This window comes from Chrysochloris asiatica, unplaced genomic scaffold, assembly GCF_000296735.1.
Source record: "Chrysochloris asiatica unplaced genomic scaffold, ChrAsi1.0 scaffold00006, whole genome shotgun sequence".
NCBI lineage: Eukaryota > Metazoa > Chordata > Mammalia > Afrosoricida > Chrysochloridae > Chrysochloris > Chrysochloris asiatica.
Window position 1 is genome coordinate 5,219,894 of NW_006408524.1, and position 23,077 is coordinate 5,242,970.

At 39.6% G+C, this 23,077-nt stretch overlaps 1 protein-coding gene across 1 annotated transcript in view; it reads left to right on the forward strand.

Moving 5' to 3' along the window:
• Positions 1-23,077, forward strand: part of GLI3 (GLI family zinc finger 3) — a 414,242-nt gene that overhangs the window by 263,383 nt on the left and 127,782 nt on the right. The gene's annotated exons all lie outside the window — the stretch shown is intronic.

Below are 23,077 nucleotides of genomic sequence, written 5' to 3' on the forward strand. Positions count from 1 at the left end.
TATATGGCAGCAGTTGCTGTCTCTTCTTGGGTAACATAGGGAGAGAAAGAGTTGTCCAAAGGTAGAAGGTGGAGCATAAAACAGCAAAACAGCAACAGCAAAAAAAAAAAGAAAAGAAAAGCCACCAAAAAATAACAACAACAACAAAAAACCTAGATTGGATACTGTTGTCTAAATTGCAGACAAGGTTGAGGAAGGAGAGAAGAAAAAAAAATCTGCAGCCTAATATGAGTATGACTTTAATGTCCTCTTTCAGCTTCTTGCCTTCAAAGCTTCCTGATAGATTTCAAGATGCCACTGTTGGTTGTTATGCTGTACCTCAGGATTAAATTTAATTTTTGGCCTGTTTTGTTTTTAAAGTTCTCTTTCCTTTTCTACACCCCTTGTTTTGGCCTGTTTCCTATTAAAAAACAGTTCAGGGCTAGCTCTTGGGCTGAGAGTACCTGTGCGCATACGTGGCAGAAGAACCCACCAGTGGTAGGGGTGGGGTATCCAGTTGTTCAGGCACCCCCACTAGTCATCAGAATGGAGGTGTGCAAACAGTTGGGGTCAATGAACAGATCCCCCCCCCCACACACACACACACAAAATCAGAACAAAGTAAAATCGACAAAGTGTATTGTCCACCTTTGCTTTGAGGTTCCCGTGGCATTATTCTGTGGTGTCTCTGATTCCTCGCTTGGTCTTGCCATTTGGTCTCATCCAAGTTGTCAGCCTGGGGGCATGGAGCCTGGCAGATTCAAAAGTATGCAATTTCTTACTTCCTCTACAAGTTCCATTAGCTATAAAGCCTTCAAAAAATTTTAAATATACAAACTTACCTATGTGGTTCCCAGTTTTGGAGCTCTGCCCTGAACCACTTCGCCTGGTATTCTGTGGTATTGCTCAAGATTTATTTTTTTATGGCATTTTTGGAGGAGGTTAAAATCTTCTCTGTTTCTGTAAGATGTCAAAATAATTTGCAATTTGTAAAACAATGTCTACTGTCATTAAAATATTAACACATTTTCTGGAAGCAATTCTGAAAGCTCTAGGGACGGCAATTAATTTGGTTGGTTGCACTGGCGGGTCTTCATGGAAAGCTTGCCTTTTGGGAACTTGAGTAGAAGTAGTAACAGTGTATCCAGCTTGATAGTGACCAGTAGTAGGATTAGGTTTTAAACAGGAACCATACAAAAGCAAAACTAAATCCGGATTAATTAAAAAGGTCTTCAACTTGTTCTGAGGCGTCAAAAGGTGCTCAATCAGGTCTAGGCAACCGTATGTAGGATAGCTGTTCTGATTAGTTGGAAGAAGAGTAGCTGAATTTAAACAGGGCATGGAATATAGTTTAATGCTGCATGCAGCCATGTAACAGATTGAGAACTGTATAGGAGTTAGCCTACTGAGAGAAAGACATGGACCCAGATAGAATTAAGTAAGGCAAACACAGCATGTGACATATGTTAGGTACTGTCCAGTCAGTTCCACGTCACAGTGACCCAGTGCACAATAGATTTAAACACTGGCCCCACCACCCTCACAATTGTGGTTACGTTTGAGCACTTTGCTGCTATTGCCACTGTGTCAATCCATCTTGTTGGGGGTCTTCCTCTTTTTCACTGATCCTCCATTTTACCAAGCATGATGTCCTTCTCCAGGGAATGGTTCCTCCTGATAATTTGCCCAAAGTATGAGAAACTAAGTATCGCCATCGTGGTTTCCAAGGAGCTTTTTGGCTGCACTTCTTCCAACACGGATTTGCTGTGTTCTTTTGGCATTCCATGCTACTTTTTAAATTCTACTCCAACACCATAATTCAGATGCATTGATTATTCTCTTCTCTTCCTTAGTCTTTGCCCAACTTTCACATGAATATGAGCATTTGATGATCATTTGACAGTTGGCTCCTGGTCTTGTTTTGGCTGATAATACTGAGCTTCTCCACTGTCTCTTCCGTCAGATGTAGTCAGTTTGATTTCTCTGCATTCCATCTGGTGAGTTCCATGTGTATGGTAGTGGTGGTGGTAGTGTGCTGTGGAGTCGGTTCTGACTCATAGTGACCCTATATAGGGTTTCCAAGGCTGTAAATCTTTATGGCAACAGAAAGCTTCATCTTTCTCCTGAGGGACGGGTGGCAGTTTCGAACTGCTCACCTTGAGGTTAGCAGACTGACTAATAACCACTACCCTACCAGAGCTCTTTCCATGTGTATGTTGTCATTGTTGTTAAGTGCCTTCAAGTTGGTTCTGACCCATAGCGACCCTGTATAGGGTTTACATGTGTATAGTCATCTTTGTTGTTGTTATAAAAAAGTATTTGCAATAAATAAGTCATTGGTAATGTAAAATTGTATCACATGATTTCCAGCATCATTTCTATCACCAAGGCCATATTTTCTAACTATGGATCTTACCTTTTTGTTTCAACTTTTGCATTCCAGTTACCAGTGTTATCAGTGCATTTTGGTTGCATGCTTTATCAATCTCTGACTGAAAAAATTGGTAGAATTCTTCAGTTTCATACTCACTTGATTTTTGTGGTTGGCATGTAAATTTGAATAACAGTTGTGGTAACTAGCTTTCTTTGTTGTTGCTGTTGAGTTGGTTCAGATTCATAGGGACCCTGTAAAGGGTTTCCAAGGAGCAACTCATTGGTTTTGAACTGCTCACCTCATGGTTAGCAGTCAAGTGCTTTTCCTACAGTGCTACAAGGACTCTGGCCTATAAGACTTCCTTATAGGAATATGGGTATTACCCTATCACAGACAGCATTGTACTTCAAGATAGATCTTGAAATGTTCTTTTTAAAAATGAATAAGATGCTTATCCTCTTCAGCTTTTGGTTCATGGCATGGTAAGCCGTATGATTTTCAGACTAAAAAGGGCCAATAGCAGTCCATTTTTGCTCACTAATGCCTAGATTATCAATCTTTATGTGTTTCATTTCATTTCTGACAACTTCTAATTTTCCTAGATTTATACTTCATACATTTCACATTCTGAATATTAATGGATGTTTGCAGCTATTTCTCCTCATTTTCAGTTCTGCCGCATAAGCAAATGAAGGCCCTAAAAGCTTTGCTTCGGTCATGTCGCTATTGTTAACTCTTCTTTGAGGAGGCAATCCTTAGCCGTTCATATTTTGAGTGCCTTCCAACCTGCGGGGCTCATCTTTTGGCACAATATCTGGCAATGTTCCACTGCTGTTCATAAGGTTTTCAGTGACTAATCATTCAGAAGTGGTCCGCCTCTCCTCTGTCCTAGTTCTTCTTAGTCTGGAAGTTTCACTGAGTGCTATCCACCATGGGTGACCCTAGTGTTATTTAAAATACTGATGGTACAGTTTCCAGGATCACAGCAATATGCAAATCACCACAGTATGGCAAACTGATACGTGAGTAGTGGGCAGGGACACCTAAATGTTTCCCAGCACCACATTTGCTGTGGTGTTCTGTAGTTTGGCAGTATTATCCAGAGTTCTAACGGCAGGGAGTGTATTCCATGGTTACTGGTCAGTGGTAGTCTAAAATACATAGTAGGTCTTCATTGTCCTCTGTATTTTTAAGTCAGTACTCTAATGCATAGTGATTATGAATCGGGCTGCTAACCTCACCGTCAGCAGTTCAAAACTACCAGCTGTTCTGCGGAAGGAAGATGAGGCTTTCTGCTCCCGTAAAGATTTACAACCTCGGAAACCCTGTGCAGGGTCGCTATGAGTTGGAACCGACTCCATGGTACATAACAACAACAACTCTAATGCATTTCTGGATAATTCATGTACAAATAAGGAGATGTCTTTTCCAGAAATTAGATGTTCCACATATTTAACAGAGTACTCATCGAATTGTAATATTTTGTAAGAAGTCTTATGTCTATCAGCAGCCAGATTTTTTAATAGATCCAAAGTGTAATCAAGGCAGACCTGCTTTGAGATTGAGCAAACTAACAGATCACCAATGTATTGTAGTAATAATGGATTTTGCTTGTAAAGGTGGAAAATCTGCATGTAGAATCTGAGAAAAAAAATAATATGGGCAATTTAGTAAATCCTTGAGGCATTAAAGATCAGAGGAAATTTTGATTTTTCCAAATAAAAGCCAACATATGGTAATGTGGGTTAATGTGCTGAACTGCAAGGTCTTTTTGAATGGCAAGGTCAGCAGTTCAAGCTCACCAGCCACTACTTGGAAACCCTATACAGGCTTGCTGTGTGTGGGAACCGACTCAAACAACAACAACTACTTACTGACTATCAGAATGCACAGGAATACTGAAAATGGTATTGTAGAGATCGGCACCTATAATATTATTTGTATAGTAAAGGCACCTTGAAAAGTAATCAATGGGAATCTAAGAATAGCTAAAGATAATTGCATGTAAATCATGAACAAATCTCCAGCCCCATTAGTATTATTGTTTTAAACTGGATGTAGAAGAGTATTACAAGGGCTTTTGTAAAAAGGACAATTAAACTTTAAAAAGAAAATTTTGTATGATTGCCGCTAGTTCTACTTTTGTACTGTGTTTGTGTGGACACTGGTAAATTCGTGGTAGAGATTTAGATAAATATATTTCAGTTTTATTCCACTTAGCTAACAAAATTTGACCTGTGTCTACACGATGTTGTGGCACATAGGTTTCAGAAACTAGGGGAAAGGTATCAGAAGGGAGAATACTAGACTTAATTGCATTTTGGAAAAGCATGGTAAGTGCTTGCATACAGTAAATTGCTTCTTCTTCCTGAATGTTATTTAATTCAAACCCTGCCTTTATTGACTTAGGGGTATCAGACAGACTTAAGGGTACATCCCACTTTTCATTAAACTTTAAGAGTCAATTCCAGTTGGATACAAGATCACTTACCAATAGACAGCGCTATCAGACTGAGCAAAACAAAAGAATATAAATAGTCACTAGGACAAAGAGATACCAAAACAATTTGTGACAAAAATCAGTGTTTATTCCTTACTAGAGACCCCTACTAGCAGAACAAGGGGACACTGAATGGTTTCAAATCAGGAAAGATGTGCACCAGGGTTGTATTCTTTCACCATACTTGTTCTGTCTGTATGCTGAGCACATAATCTGAGAAGCTCAGTTATATGAAGAAGAACGTGGCATCAGGTTTGGAGGAAGACTCATTAACAACCTGAGATATGCAGATGATACAACCTTGCTTGCTGAAAGTCAAGAAGACTTAAAGTACTTACTGATGAAGATTAAAGAGCACAGCCTTCAGTATGGGTTGCACTTCAGTGGAAAGAAAACAAAAATCCTCACCACATCTCCACTGGAGCAATAATTAACATCGTGATAAATGGCAAAAGATTGAAGCTGTCAAGGACTTCATTTTGCTTGGATCCACTATCAACACTCAGGGAAGCAGCAGTCAAGATATTAAATGACATATTGCACTAGGCAAATCTGCTGCACAAGACCTCTTTAAAGTGTACAAGAGCAAAGATGTCAGTTTCAAGACTAAAATGTGCCTGACCCAAACCATGGTATTTTCAATAACCTCATATGTATGTGAAAGTTGGACAACGAATCAGGAAATCAATAGAAGAATTGATGTATTTGAGTCATAATATTTCAGAATATTAGAAGTATCATAGACTTCCAGAAGAACAAACAAATCAGTTTTGGGAGAAATATAGCCCACATTCTCCTTAGGAGCAAGGATGATGAGACTTTGTCTCACGTGGTTCAGACATAATGTAAGGAGGGAACAGTCCCTGGAGAAGGACATCATTCTTGGTAAAGTGAGGGTCAGCAAAAAATTGGAAGCCCCCTTAATGAGATGGACTGGGTTGTTAGGATGGTGCAGGGCTGGGCAGTGTTTTTTTCTGTGTGCTTAAGGTCACTATTAGTCAGAACCAACTCAAGGGCACCTCACAACAGCATCTACTACTTTTAATGTTTCAGTACTCTGGTGCAGAGACTTTTGTAAATGGTTTGGGATAGTAGCAGACAGGGTGGCTCAAGTGTCAATTAAAGATGTGTAAGGTTCTCCACTAATAAATAGTTTCTCCTTGCAGATTAAGGGCCATCACAGGAAAAGGCTAAGGACTTGACTCTAGCACTTACTCATGGCCTAAGTTTTTTGCAGATATTAGTTGGCCTAAATGTTTAGTTGCTCAGTGGCCGTTTTATCAATATTGAGGGCTAAGTTGTCCTTTTGGGTACATTCATTCTGCCTGTTTTATCTATAATTGGGCTTCTTTGGGTCACTAATCATGGGAATAATTCAAGGAACCCAGGCTGGTAAGCTTCAGCAAGGATTTTACATTCTTCAGAAAATGTTTACATTTTCTGACAGAGTATAGAAAAATCTTTCACAGTGCAACATTTAAAGGCAAACATGATTCAAGGAGGGGATCTTTAAGCATCACTGTTTGGGCAAATTTAAGGTCATATTGGTGGTGGTTATGTGCCGTGCAGTCGGAACTGACTCATAGCGACCCTGTATAGGGTTTCTGAGGCTGTAAATCTTTACAAGAACAGAAAGCCTCATCTTTCTCCCGTGGAACAGCTGGTAGCTTTTAACTGCTGACCTTAAGGTTTGCAGCCTAATTTGTAACCACTACACATTACCAGAGCTCAATAAGGTCATATTAGGCAAGGCTTTATGTGCTCCTCTTTTAGAGGAATGGGAAAATCAGATTAAGTGTTATCAGAAGCGAAGTAGGGCACTGGTGGGTGTAAGGAAATAGCTAGCAGGTGAGTGGAAGTGTTGGTAGCTGCAATTTGACATTGTATTTCTCTATTCTGATTACTTAATTTAGAGATAGTGTCCATCAGGAAATCAATTTTATTTTCTTGATGTCTTGGTGGTCTTAATATGTGAATCAAAATGGGCATTGCAGTGGGACTGCTTAATCTCAGTGCTGTGACTGCACAGACCACTTAACTTAGAGCAAAAGAACTTCAGAGCAGCCACTACTTTTCTAAAGTGTCTCAAGTGACATTATACCAGACACACAAGAACGCTCATGATCAAGAACTATAATGCTTGTTCATGTAGTGATTACATGTCCCAGAAAGTGGTTCCAAATATCCTTTAGAAATACCATTCCTCATATTATAATGACAGCTACAGCAAACAAGCTTTTATTTGCAAGAACCAAAGTAACCCTGTAATATCATTCAAGGAATCAGAGTTCAGATTTAAGGATGTTTTTGGTTTTTGACCTTATGTGATTTCTGACTGTTCATGACGGTTGAGACCAAAATGACTTAGCAGGCACTGTGACCATGTTCTGGATGCCTCACAGATCATCAAAGATACGGCAGGCTTGAAATCCTGCTCCTGATACCAGAAATGCTAAATGAGAAATTTGGGAGTGAAAGAAGAAAGTTTTCTGAGGAGTAGTAACAGTTCAAGCTGGATGATGCTTAAGTAAATTCAAAGCATTCTGCTTTTTCTATCATTGTAGAGATTTTTTATGCATAGAAAGCAAAATAAATGTAGGGTTAATGATGCTTTTAGCTTTAGCTTTGGAGTCTTTTAAGATGTAAAGTAAGAGCCATTTGACTAATGGGTCTTGAGCTTGACTTCCCAGTTGAGTGGACCTGCCAGTTTGGTTACTCATTTTCTTCCAAAGAACAATCTGTTTACATTCCTGACACATGCTCTCCAGGAACAAGATTGTTTTTACATCCTGACTTTTTGCTTCCTAGGGTTCATGTTGATTCCTTCATTCTTGCCTTGAGATGAGTACTTTCATATTTGAAAAGTTTTGCTTGTGTATAATGTGTGTTGTGTGTGTGTGAGGATAATTCAATGCATATTGCTACAAAACCATCAAAGCCCTTTATTAAACACATATCAAAATGGGCTGTTATTGTTTCTTGACTTGGAAGGTGGTCTTTCCATCTTTCTAACCATTCCCTGAAGAATTTTGTGCTCTTCAATTTACACCACTTCAAAACAGTAGTCGTATTGTCCTCAGGAGACTCAAGTCATGGTCCTCTTAAATGTTCTTTTGCATTTGTGGAACACGAAGAAGTCTGTAGGGGCAAAATCAGGGCTGTAGGGTGGATTGGTTAAAGTTCTCCTGAAATTCTCATAGTATAGCCCTGGCTACCCATGAAGAATTATAGCATTAATTGATTGTTGTGGTGGAAAATAATTCCTCCTGGTGCAGCTTCCTTGGTTTTTAACTGGCCCAACCGATTCTCTCAGAAACTGCTTTCTTACTGGGCCTTGTTTTGAAGGCACCTTAATGTGACCAAGTCGAGTGAATGACTGAGAGACAACTGGTCTGCAGCTGCTCACTGATGGCAGAGACATGTTTAAACAGATTTTATCTGGAATGAACCCACACAGGTGTGAACTGGATTCCTAGTACCAGTACTTTTTACCTTACCTTGAATGTATATAATTGGCAAACATTGTCAAGTCTATTTTTCCCCAAGATACCAGACAATTTTACCTAAATGTTACAATAATGAATCTAGTTGCAGTCCTATAAAGTTAAAAACATAAAAAGAATGTTTCCTAAATGCTATTGCTGCCTAAATCATGTAAAATTAAAAATGAGGGCAAGTTCAGCCTGGAAGAGGATAAAGGAGGTAGCGTGTGTCCATGCCGGTGTGCTGGTGTGTTTCTGCAGATACATTGCACAAGCTCTTAGAAGGTAAGACTTCATGATTAATGGTGTTTATTCTTGACAGAAGCCTCCTTTATTTATCTGCAATACAGTTTAGTGATTTTATCAGGCACCTGAATGAAAAATATTCAGTCATACCAATATTGCAGTGTAAATTGAGTAGAGTCACTTTTTATTATATCTTTCTGCCTTATCATCTGCACAGTAATTTTCTAGCAGAGGTTTGATATGGAAAGGCTGGATTTAGCTGTACTTGACACAAAGCCTCTTCAATTTCCCCTAAAAGTTCAGGCTGTTCTTAGAAATGTGTATGTGTATGTGTGTGTCTCCTTCTCTCTCCTCTCCCCTCTCTCTCTCTCTCTCTCTCTCTCTCTCTCTTTCTTTCTCTCTCTATCTATCTATATATAAACCCTCTCACTTATCCAAGCAATTTCAGGATTTGAAAGAATAAAGATAAAATGCACAAACCTGGATGGGAGAAATGTTGTTAATATGAAAACGTCTAATAGCTGCGAATTCACTGGTAAAAGCTCCTTTCGTGTTTAAGCTTGTGGCTCAGTACAGAAGAGTTCCATGGCAACATGGTCCTACTTTCTTGTAATCAATCACCATCCAAATCCAATCATCATCATCAATCTAGACCCTATCATTTCTCCTGTGGGTACTGTCAGATTGAAGTCCAAAGTGGCCCAGAGAGGACATCAGTTGCTGTGATTATGACCAAGGTCACTTGGGAGAGGAAGAGGAGGGGAAACAAAAGGAGAATTCCGGTTTCACGAAACTCAAGTGAAGCTCCCCTGAATTTTAAACAACAGTTTATTCATAGAACAAACTTAATAATAATATTAATTGCAAAAGCAGACAAGGGACAGATAGATTGAGTCATAAAGTTATGGATTTGGAGAACAAAAGGGGCCTTAAGCCTGCTGGTGGAATGGAGATCATCGAATCCAAATTCTCTCATTTTATAGATGAGAAAAGTAAAGCCCTCAAAACTGTGTCCAATAAATCTGCCTGTGGTCTTTGCACAGGTTTTGCAAAGGTAATCTGAAGAAACAATTCCTGCATGTCGTTTAGACATTTCCAGTTGGTGGAATCTGTCATCCGTGTGTTGTGTTAAAGAAGTTACTTTCACTTGAAGGATAGAGTGTGGTAGGAGACTTTTAGGCTCCTCTGAAGTGACTAGACTAATTTTCAGTCTTCCTTGATGATATTGTTACTGTCCTGAATGAAGTCCGCCGAAGCCATGGTAATCAGAACGCTGAGAAAAATGATCTCTGGATGTGGAAGTTAACATTTCTATTGAAAAATGTAGACAGCTTGTTCTCCAGGGCATTGGATACACACTGTGCCCATATTTCCTGTAGTTTTTCAAATTTTGACACCCTGGAAGGGGAGAAAATCTTGGAATATATAGAATTGTGCCTAAATTTTAGTCAACATCATGCAAGAGACTATAAGATCTACTTTTTTTTTTTTTTAAGGTTTTTATTGAGAATTGAGTGAAAGTTTACAGGGCAGATCATCAGCTTTACATTCAACAAATCATACACCTTGTGTCATCACAATGATTATAATCCCCTCCATGTACCATCAGTTAACAGCATTTCTCTCTATCCATTTTAACTTTTAAAAAAACAAAACAAAAAACACCACTCAGGCTATATAATAATTTACATCTCCAAAGGGCACATTTCTGCAAATCTCTTAGTCCCTCTCTTTCCATGAATCTAGAGTCCTCAGCCGCTCCCCTTCTCCATGTCCCTATCTCTGCCTCCATCTCTGGTGTCGCTGTTTCTCTGGATAAGGTCCTGTATTCTGCTTGTGCTCTTCTCCCCTAATGGTCTTAGGGTCCTCTGTTTTTGGAGTAACATTAACCACTCCCCTGTTTTGTCGCAAAACTTTTTTCTAGTAAGATCTACTTTTGGTTGGAGATTTTGTTCTTTAGGAAGGCTATTTACATCATTAATTCCTTGTCAGAAATCCCTGGGTATGAACGGCTGAACTTGTGCTCAACACACTGTACCACCAGGGCTCCTTTATCACTTAGAGTAAGAAGGAGGAAAAGTATGAGTAAGCTCTGTTTTGCCATGAATCACCATAAGGAAGAACAAAGCAGAAAATCCTCTTTACCTATGGTCATGGAGTCCCTTCGCACTCATGGTGACCCATGTGTATCTAAGGTAGAAATGTGCTCCAGAAGGTCTTCAATAGCTGATTTTTGGAAGCAGATTTCCAGGTCTTTCTTCCGTGGCATCTCTGAGTGGATTTGACATTTTGTTGAGCAGCTCTCTGGTTAACGGTTTGCACTGTTAGAATACACGTTGTAATCATGAGGATTATCATGATGGTGGTAATATAGAAAAAGTTTTAGCTTTTGGAAGGCAAGCTGAAGCTTAACCTACCAGACTGTTGTTGGTCAAATATTTATTCTATTTGCTTCCTAAAGTAACGTTTGGTGTTGGTGGTTATGTGTCGTTGAGTTGGTTCCAACTCCTAGTAAACCTGCATAGGGTTTCTGAGGCTGTAAATCTTTACAGGACCAGAATGCCTAGTCTTTCTCTCTCATAGCGGCTGGCAAGTTCAAACTGCTGACCTTGTGGTTAGCACCCAGCTTGTAACCCATTATGCTACCAGGGCTACTTGAAGTAACATTTAGAAAATATCATTGTAAAAGTGAAGCCCTGCTTGGCTGAGAACTTCAGATGTACTCTGAATTTGGTTTAAGTATCCTCCATGGCACATCTGCAAGCTAACCCAACTGGAAGTTTTGTTGGAATCTAGCTGTATGTTTCTGATGAATTCTTTAGTCCTGGTTTGGTGCTGTAGATAAGTGCTGGACTGCAAGGTCAGTTTGAACCTCAGAGTTGGCGGTTCGAATTCACCAGTCACTCCTTTGAAACCCTATACAGGGTCACTATGAGTTGGAACCGACTCGACAGCACTTAACAACAACAGTCTGTAAATAGGATACTTGGTGTGGTGCTGTAGGTTCAGCACTGGACTGTAAACCACAAAGTCAGCAGTTCAAACCCACTAACTGCTCCATGGAAACCCTATACAGGGACACTACTAGTTGCAACCAACTCAACAGCACTTAACAATAACAGTCTTTAAATTGTGAGTCTGGCAGCTCCATAGGATAAGCACTGGATTGTGAAATACAGAATCGACAGTTTTGAGTCCTCCAGCTGCTCCGCGGGAGAACGATGAGGCTTTCTGCTCCTGTAAAGATTTTAACAAGTCTCAGAAACCTATACAGGGTTGCTGTGAGTCAGAATGGACTCTGTGACACCTAACAACAGCAACAACAAAGCTCCCTGCTACAAGGCTTGTCACTTAGAAACATTCTGACTTGGGACTCCTGAGAATTTTAAAAAGCGGTTTGCCTGAAATTGTCAAAATAACCAGATAAATGATGCAAACTGCTTGTGTAGTTTATTAATACAACAAGTCAGTTGAATCTCTTATAATATTTAGGGTCATTTTTCTTGATAGGTGTTAACTGTCGTGGCACAAAAGCAAGTCATAGTGGGTGGAACTCTCCACACTTAGACAATTTAACCCTTAGGTACTCACAGTCTCGTTCCCCAGCAGTTGTCTAGATAAACTTAATCCATTTTCAATGGGACTTTGTTGTTTGAATCACTGTTTCCACACTGTTGTATTTCAGCATTTTCATACTTTGCTATGCAGTTGTTACTGATTTTTTTTTTTTAACTAAAAAAGATATTCTGCCAGTTTGAATGCTGCTTTGGGGATAGAATTGGTAATTCATAAAGTTTCAGAAAAAGAGTCTGTAGAATGAGTGTGAAGTGTAGAATAGGAACGTCAGAGAAATCAGACTTATTTTCCCTCTTCCCCCTCTATTTCTCTCCCTCTCTTTTTTCCTGGCATTGATGCTGTTGAACTAAAACTACAGAACAGCCCTGCTGTTGAGTTTATTTTGGGGGGAAATGTCCCATCAGTGTTTGTAAGGTCAAATGAAGTCACTTAATCTGTTTGTTTTGTTAGGAGAAGAGGTGAGCTGAGGGTGATTCTTGATGATGCCAAGGGTGTCAAGGTAGCTGAACTTACCCAGACTCCATGGCAGCCCATTCTCTATGGGGTCCCTGAGGTAGATAAATACAGGAGGAGGCAAAGAAAGCAAGGTGACTTTGACCTTAACCAACCCAGGTGTGCTAACAGTAATAGAAGTAACAGTCATGAGGGTGTGGTCACAGGAATGTCAGTATCCTCCAGGGACTACCACAACACGGTCACCAGGTTACATGCTTTACCTAAATGTTCCTGTTAAAAATTGAACAGTTTGCTGTTGCGTCTTTTCCAAGCTGGGCCTCTTAAAGCAAACCATGTAGTTTACTACCACACCCAGTCTGGGTACAAAATCTTGCAATTCTGATATATATAGAAGACCCAGTTAAATGTACACTACCAGCCAAAGTAAGACCTGGAGTAGGAGAATCTTGTGTTGGATCCAGAGAGGAAAGGGATAATTACTGTTTCATGGAAGGAAAAAACAAAGACCAGGGCCTGTGTTCTTTGTTAGATGATCCTGTTTGGGAACTCTCTAGAATCTAACCAATCAGAGTAAGTACTCTCTTCCTTCATCCACAAGGCACCAGGCAAAGGAAAAAAAAAAAAAAAAATCTCAACTGGACATTTGAAAATCTCTATTCAAGGATAATGGTTCTTTTCTCATCAAGAGACATTCTGAGCACTTTGTAAAGAGGAGTTCAACATTCTAAGGAAGTATATACAGCTATGTCTTTCTCTTCTTTACTGTTTTTACTTATTTTTATAATGAGTGGGAGAACAGGACAAAGAAGAAAATTTCTCTTCCATGAGTTACACATTTCAAAAAGAAGAATTACACTTTGCATTGAATATTTGTACTGCATTTGGACAACAGAAGAAGCTGCTAGAAGTAAGAATTTTGAAGATAATCTGCATCTGTGGAAATAAAACATTTGAGATTGATAAGCGAGAGGCCATTCAGAAAATCGCTTGTCAACTGCTGCTGAGATCAGAAATGCTGTGTTGTCTTCCCCACACTGTTCTCCCATCTGCCCCTTGTTTCTGCTCTGCTGTTAAAGACTCGTACGGGCTTCCTTTATAAAGGTTCCTTGTGGCAGGAGAGGACTTGTAGCAGGTGTGGTAGGCATTCAGCTCCATGTTTTTATTTTGAATCAGTATTGTATGCTAATTAAGAAATCTTCTTAGTAAATTGCACATTGTAGTTATTTGAATAGATTTAATTTTTAAATTCTTAGACTAGGCTCTGGTAGTGTAGTGTGTATGAATTGAGCTGCTAACCTCAGCAGTTCAAAACTACCAGCTGTTCCATGGGAGAAAGAGGAGGCTTTCTGCTCCCGTAAAGATTTACAACCTCGGAAACCCTGTACAGGGTCACTATGAGTCGGAACCGACTCCACAGCACATAACCACCACCATCAGTCTTTAAGAACTCTTCTTAGTAAAAGTACATTGCACATTAGAGTTATTTGAATAGACTTAATTTTTAAATTCTTAGACTATTTTATTGACTTTGAAATTTTAATTAATTAGTATAGGGTTATATTTACAGTACAGAAAAGATAAAATTGTTTTGTCTGTTACTGAACTTTGTATAAATGGGATCATATAGTATATTATATACTTTTATGCTAGGCTTCTTTTACTCGGTATTATGTTTATGAGATTATCCACATTACTGAATTTAGTTATTCTTCTGTTTTACTTTTGTTAGATATTTGATTTTCTATTTATTAACAACACTGTATTATCTTATCTAGTACAGTATGGTGCACGTACACATATTTTGAGGGATCTAGCCAGGGAAGGCATTGTTGGATCACATGGTAGGTGGATATTCAAGTTGGTAGTACCCAGTTGTTTTCCATAGTGGTCACACCGGTTTATGTTCACATTGCTTGAGAGCTCCTATTGTTTCGAATCCTTGGCAATGCTTGATATTTGCAATCTTTTTGCATTTTAGCCATTCTAGTAGTATGAAGTTCTGGTGTGGTGCTGTAGGATAAGACTGAACTGCTAATCACAAGGTCGGCAGTTCAAACCCACCAGCGGCTCATTGAAAACCCTATCCGGAGTCGCAATGAGTCAGAAACGACTCAACAGCACTTAGCAATAACAGTAGATGTTTAATGGTAAGTCATTATAATTTGAATTTACACTAGAATCATAAAGAATGCATATAATTTGTTAAAAGATATTAGGAACACCTTGTAATATTATGCAAGAAAATATAATTTAAAATGTATCCTTTTCATTTTGATTATGTTTGAAGTGAGTAATGCTTGAAAGTAAAATACGAATGTGTTAAGTGTTTACTTTGGTTAACGCTGTATCACTTGGATATGAAAATGGCTTTCTCTTTATTAATAATCTCTTAACTTTTACATTGTAGTCGTTGTTAAGTATTGCCGAGTCAGTTCTGACTCATAGTGGCCCAGTAAAGGGTTTCCAATGAGCGTCTGGTGGATTTGAACTGCCAAACTTGGGATTAGCTTATCCCACGGTACCATACCAGGACTCAATTTTTCATTAGTGATTATGCACTCCTTTTACACTCAGACACATGTTAATGTTTTGAGAAAATAGGAGTAAGAATGTCATTTTCAAAAATCACTCAAAAAGATTTAATTAGTAATAGGAAATGATTTCTCCCTCTTTGTGACATCATAAAGAAATCAGCCTTAGCGCTAAAGTTTTTCTTATAAGAAAATATACATCACTTAGCATTAATATATGAGGTGGCCTCAAAAAGTTCATGGAAAAATGGAATGAAAAGATAAAGGACTTTTCCCACGAACCTTTTGAAGCCCCCTTGTGCATAAAACCAGCTCTAATCTCCAGTAGCTGCTTGTATCTACATCATAGCTGCCTTTTGTGATGTGATTCATGTTCCATAGTTTTCATAACCAAGATGCATCTTGGAAGCCTCATATTCTGCATTGTGAGTATACTAATCTATAACATGTTCATATACTCTTTTCATTTTTGCTTATTTTTTGTGTGTATGCCTTTCACTGTCTTTGACTATGAACTCTTAGAACACACGGTCCAAATGGTCAACCATGTATTGTGTCTTGACAAGTCCCTAAGTGCCAGGAATTATAGTAGTTTCTTAATAAATGTATTCTCAATAAACTATATTTAGTGAAGGTGGTGGTGATTGTGTGTCATTGAGTTGCTTCTGACTCATGGTGACCCTGTATAGGGTTTCTGAGGCTGTACATATTCATAGGCGCTTCAAAAGCCTCATCTTTCTCTCATAGAGCTGCTGGAGGACTCAAATTGTTAATGTGTGGTTAGCAACCCAACTCATACCCCACTACACCATCATGGCTCCTTGGTCATATATGTAGTTTTTAAAAATTGAAATCCAAAATGATAAATTTATAAGAGGTTTAAGCCAACCAGAATTTCACAGGAAACATATATTAGCAGAAAAGATGGTGACAATGGGATTTGAAACTGAGCCATTGTAACGGTTAGGGTCCTTGAAGCTTAATGGTTGTTTACAGAGATGTGGGCAAACGTGAAAGTGTAAGGTCCCCCAAACAAAAAACCAAGTCTTGCTATCCAGTTGATTCTGCCTCATGACGACTCCCATGTGTTTCAAAGTAGACCTGTGTGCCGTAGAACTGCCAATTGCTGTGATCTTTCAGAGGAATCCTTTTGTGGCACTGTAGGGTAAGCACTGGACTGCTAACCACACAGTCAGCAGCTGGTTGGTCGCCATGAGACAGAACTGACTCGATGGCACTGTGATCTTTCAGAAGTGCCCTTCTCCCAGGCACTTGTTACTTGGTGAATTTGTTATCACCAGCCTTTCTTTAGGTTAGTAGTCAAACACCGAGTAGAGCCCTTAAACCAAAAACAAGACAAACAGAAAGCCAAAGAACCTAACGCATTGCTGTGGAGTTGATTTTGACTCATAACGACCCGTAGGATGGCATAGAACTGCTGCATCCTTTTCAAGGCTGTAAAATTTTCAGTGAGCAGATTGCCTCGTCTTTCTCCTGCAGAATGGCTGGCTGGTGGGTTCTAATGGTGGACTTATCAGATAATGCATCTTCCACCTTTCAGTTAACTGACCTTTCACTTAGCAACCAAGCACACTTAGCCCCTAAGAGCTAGCAGATGTTGGAAAGGGTTTCCACCCCTAACCTGAAGGGGCAAACAAAGGGAAAAGTGGTTCGGAGAGGGTTAGAGCTTCAGAATTGAGCCTGCAAAGCAGGAAGAATTGCACTGAGAGGAGGAATTGCCCTCATTACAGAACCAGAGATAGCAGAGTGAAGTCACTGCCAGTTCAATAGTCCTTCCTATTAGCAGAACCCAGGGTAAAGTAAAGCAGCTGATTCAGACCTCACAGTCCAGCAGCCCCGGCCTTGCAGAGGTTGGGGAGTGGTGGGTGAGTCATGGCCAATAGAAGGTAACCAGCCCTACTGTCTACATTTCACAGGTACAATGGTGATTCTGGGGAGAGGTGATCTAGAATAAAGACAAGTCTTAGAATATACTAACCATGGCTAGTATATTCATCCTGTTTTATTTGTGTCCTTTGTTATCTGGGAAGCAAATGCCTTTATTACAGATTTTGATTCATTAAAACTTCGTGCTTATTGAGCAATTAATTTATTGGTTAAAATGGATTCTAAGGGATGCCAGCTCTTTGTTTACTATTAGGCCATCATTCCGATTTCAGGAAAAGATTTCGCTTGTTGTGTAAAAGCGAAAAATATACAAAAATAAACTTGTTATTTGAGATCAACATGCTTCAGACTTTTGTCAGCTGGAACACTCTCCTACAAAGATGCAAGTAGTATTTCTAGCCTTCTGAACAATGTGAAAGCAAATTGTAATAATCCCGGCATATAAACCTTGTTTAATGCTCTCGTAATGGGTAATGCAAGTGATTAAACACTGTGATTTTAATCTTGGCATTTTAGTAACCCAATAAGATAGATGAAAAGGCAGTAACAAATTCGATTATAAAATAATATTTCATTCCAGCTAAGACGCCCAGTTTTCCTCTGCAGTATGTGTTTTTGTTTTTAAGTTTATCATAGTATGTGTAAAAATATGCTCTAATAAGGATTCATGACCTTAAGAAAAAATTAATATGAAATCAAATTCTTTCCACAAATAACTAACCAACACCAACATAACAAACCTTTATATGTTGCTTTATTGTCTTTTAAGGAGAACATTAATATAATTCCTACGTTTTTTCTCCTCTGAAATTGCTTTTTTTATCTACTGGCTAACGTGGAAAACAAAATGACATTAGACCATCATGACCTTGGGAGAGACAAATGGTGGGACACAAAAGAGGGTACATTATCCGTGGGTGGGAATGCTAGGGCCTTGAGTACACGAGTAAGATGCAAATGTTCAATGGAACAGCTCATTTTCTCAGCCAAGCCCTGACCGCCCAGACAGCCTTCCTCAGGTTAAGCATCTCTAAGTCTCAGAGAGCAATTTATATGAATTAATTTATAGGAATTTTTATGAATTAGGAAGGTCACAGGAATGCTTATAGCTCCATATTCTTTTCCTATAATATAAATAACATGGAATGGCAGTTCTTGGACCAGTTTTAAGTATTTTTTCCAGAAGCTTTCTTTGTTGTTTTGATTTTTCTCTTTGCAGTTTGGATCTACTATCAATAATCAAGTCCAATAAATATACGATGGGGCTTCAAAAGTCTGTGGGGAAATGCCATTGTCATTTAGTTCCATTTCTCCATGGACTTATTGAAACCCCCCTGTACAGGTCCAGGAAGAGCCCTGCCGGCGTAGTGGGTTAGGGATTGAATTGCTCACCAGACAGTCAGAATTCAAAGTTACCAGCTGCTCCACAGGAGAAAGATGAGACTGTCTGCTCTTATAAAGGTTTATAATCTATAGAGTTGCTATGAGTTGAAAATGATGGCAGTGGTTTGGTTTGGGTGGTTTTGTATAGTCCCAGAAGAGGTCAGGGTGGAACAGAGAGTCACAAAGACAGAAAATGTCGAGGAAGCCAGCAGTATTTTGCAGTTCATTCTTGGTGCACATATACTAAAAATACAACCAGAAAAGATACACCTGTGAAAAGTTCATTGGGAAACCTTATCCCATCCAGCCCTGATTTTGCACCTTCAGATTTACTTTTTGTCCCCAACACTCAAAATAACATTTAAAAGGGATATGATTTGACTCCTTCATGATGCCCAAACTGCTACTTTGATATGGTATAAATTGAACAGTGCAGAATTCTGTGGGGAAGGGATGGAAACACCATCTTCAGAAGTTAGTAGTCCTTGATGGAGGATGTATCAATAAGCAATAGCTTCACATTTATTAATGATGTCTGTGATTTTTTATAGCAATACTTTTTTTACTTACCCTTGTATTTTGTGTGTGGCTTTATATGGATATGTAATTGGGTATGTGTGTGTTTATATACATTTTCACCTTCATCTGGGAGACCTGAATTCCACCCTCAACACTTGTCCCTATGTACCACGTGTGTGCTGCTGTGATACAGAACAGATTTTAGCGGAGCTTCTGGACTAAGATGAACTATAAAGACAGGCCTGGTAATCCAGTTCTGAAAATCAGCCACTGAAAACCGTATGTTTCACAGTGGTTGAATCCCTTACCATTCATGAGGAGGGCATCTGGTAGCATCTCATTCTGATGTGCATAGTATCATCATGGGAATCGACTCATGACAGCAGCTAACAACAACAAAGGCTCGGTGCGCAGGAATTACCTACATTAACTCCTCAAGACACCCTGTGAGGGAGGTATATCCCCCACTGGGTATTTACGGAAACAGAGAGGGTGGGTGCAGAACCTATGCCCTTGCCCTTTATCATTGCTCTGATACTAAGCTGCATCTCTTACTAAACATTTTCCTATTCACATCCTAAGGGGGGGAGGGTTCGATGGCCTTTAATGAACCAATCATATGTTTCTTTAGGCCAATTAATTAACTCACAGATTTTAGCTGCATTCATGCCAAAACTCTGTCCCAGCTAGTCTGTTTGGAATTAGGTGTTCCCATATCTCCTTGGAATCATCTGTATAGAAGGGACACGATGACTATGATTGATCACATTAATGATACCTATTGATGTCCAAAGGAGCGCTGGTAGCGTAGTGGTTACGAATCAGTCTGCGAACCACAAGGTCAGCAGTTTGAAACTACCAGCTGTTCTGCGGGAGAAAGATGAGGCTTTCTGCTCCTGTAAATATTTACAGCCTTGGAAACCCTGTATAGGGTGGCTATGAATTGGAACCGACTCCACAGCACACAACAACAAACAACATTGATGTTGAGTGGATTCCAACACACAACCCTCTAGAATACACTAGAAGTGCCCGGTAGGCTTCCAAAGCTGAATTCTCTACAGAAACACACTGCTACATCTTTATCTTGTGGAACGGCAGGTGGGTTTGAACTACTGACTTTTTGGTTAGCAGCCAACCACACTTAACCAACTGCACTACCAGGGCTCCTCATATTAACGATACCTGCGATAAATGTTCCTGTCTGTGTCTCTAAATCCTGAAGAACCTTTTTCTGATGTTGCTTCTTACTAGTGTGTAAAGGAGAAATACAGCCCTAATATTCCTGCCAGAGAAGATGTGGAAAGTTCCTTATTCATCAGAAACTCTCTTGATAGGTATTTACTTATCTTTTTGGGAAATTGGAAACAAAACAAACGCACACTGACTCATGGTGACCCTATGTGTGTCAGCGTAGAACAGCAAATAACCCAGTGCTCCCAAGGGCTGATATTTCAGAGGTAGATCTGAGGCATCCCTGGGTAGGTAGACTTAATCTGCCAACCTTGATCCACCAGTACATGGTTTTAGCACTCAGGAGCACTTTAGGGGAGGAGTAGGTCAAATTAAAGTGAAAGCGGTAATGTGGAAGTCAGACTTAAACGTATTTTTGTTAACAGTGTCAAGCTGATCCCCTAGTTTCTTTTGAAATTGGTAAGTGTCCAAGCCTGAACTCTATAATTTTCATGTTTGTCTAGATACCGATTAGTTTTCATATGCATGACTCTTTAAAATAGTATCTGTACCTCTAAGAATATTCTTACTACTTTCCCCAAATCTGGACTTCAATTTAAAAAACGATAGGTTTGGTTTTTTGCCGCCTAAATTGACAAAATCAGTTAGAAACAGCATTGCCTTCACTACTTTTTTGTTTATATTGCTCAGGCTGAGTTTTTTTAAGAATCCCAAAAGCTTGTCTTGCTGATGTTAAGTGCTGTGGTGTTCAGTCCCCAGTTTACGGTGACCCCATGCACAACAGGATCGAACTGTAGTGATCCATAGGGCTTTCATTGATAGATATTTGAAAGTAGATCTCCAAGCCTTTCATCCTAAGTTCGTTCCTCTTTGTCTGTTCAGCGTCATGGCAACACAGAAGCCTCAACTGTCAGGCAGAAAGGTGAGGCTGAAGATGAGTGCATTGGTCAGAAAGCAAACCTCCATCACCAGCTTGGAGCCAACAATGTCCAGAAGGCTTGCTTAGGAAGCGTCTTCTTTTAGATTCCTTGAAACGTCTGTTTCTCTTCATTTCTGCTATGCGAGTCTCTCAGCATAGCTGCACAAATCAGTGTGTGTTTTTAATAATTCCTTTTGACTCAGATTGTTGTTCAGTGTCATCGAATCAGTCCCAATTCACAGTGACCCTGTATATGGTTTCTGAGGAGCATTTGGTGGGTTTCAACTACCGGCCTGTGGTTCACTGTCCAGTGCTGATCTACAGTGATTGGAAGGATTGCTTACCTCTCTGGTAGAAAATGGATTGATGAATTTGAACATTCTCTGCCTTCTAAAGTAGCAAAGATGTTTAAATGGGGATGATTTCACCGTCATCACAGAGCCCACTTGCTTTGTGGTAAAGAGCTCAAATAGGGTAGATTTATAAGTTAGGTTTATTTCTTTTTAAATATAAACATTTTAATTAATTTCTGAGGACCTGAAAGTCTTAGGTTGGTTTTTTTTTTTTTGAAAAAATATAGCTATTTTCTAGAGATGACTTTTCTTTCTTCAATCTGGGTTTCTAAATTCTAAAAGTAGCATCTAGTTCAAAAAAAAATACAAAGATTCATATTTTACTTCTTCTTCATCATTTCAAAAAATTTTGTTAGTTCAGAATGAAAGACGAGAGGAGCAAGTGAGAAAATCCTCAACTCCCATATTTCAACCTCTTTTATTTTCTACTGAGGGAAAATTCATTATCTGATCTTTGGTTTCATTTATTTCCGAGCCGGGGAGCTGTGCACTTAGTGGAACTGGCTTCTACCAAGATTATATTCTGACAGGGTGATGGGGGCCAGAGGCCTTCAGTGTGTGTTTGCTCTGGGAGGGGCAGGAGGAGAAAATGCACTCCCCGCCTTTTCATTTCCCTCTTAAGCCAGTGGCATAAGAGGAATTTGCTGTTCTTGGTAGATTTGTCTCTCTCACAGCCATTTTATGGTCCTTCCCTCTGCGGATGAGAAAAGCCAAGAACACAAGCACTCAGTCTGCCCCTTCAGTTCACTGGATTAGCCACACAAAACCTTTTCTTTCAGAGCAGGAGTCAGCTGGTGAGGTGGCTACACAGACTGACCAGTCTAGAAATCGCTGTCCTGGGGATTTCAGGATGGGAAGGAATCCCCCAAGAGCAAATTGTAGAAGGCGTGTTTTAGAATTTTTTTTCATTAACCCAAAGTTTATATTCTGTCTACCCTTAGCTCATTGTAATGAAGTTATTGCCTTTGATTGTCATTGAATTAATTCTGACTCATAGTGGCCCTGTATAGGGTTTTCTAGGAGCGGTTGGTGGGTTTGAACTGCCAACCTAGCGGTTAACAGTCCAGTGCTTATCCTACAGCACCACCAGAATCACAACCTCAGTTTTTTTCCTGCATCCTGAGCCCTGGAATACTTCATCACTGCCTGCTCACTGAAGCTGGCATATGAAAAGCTAGAGTGAGCAACAAGCTGCTTCCAGTGCTGCCTCACAGAGCGCAGACACAGCTGCCTTCTAAACTGCTGTTACTCACAGCTCTGGGACCCTTAGCAGTAACGTGTGCCCATGGATGCTGTGCAACTTCCCGTTTCTTACAGACTTTTGCAATTAGTCTTCTCCCTTATTGTCGAATGCTATGTTATGTGAATGGTCAGACTTCCATACCAGACAAATCTGGGATTGGATTCGTTCTTTTTTTATTTTTCAGTACAGCGCCAGGATAGTTAAGAGGTAAGTTTTAAATGGTGAGTGAAGCATTCAATGTTGGGCCAAATGGAAAATGTAATTACAGCAGTCACCTTCAGCTCGAACGCCTGTGTTTTGAAATTTTTCTCATGGGGGACACCAAAGGCTGACTCTTCTTTTCCTGTGTTCAGAGTTCCATGGAATTTCTCAAAAGGTCAATTCTCTCGGCCTAAATAATTGCTTAGTGGCTTT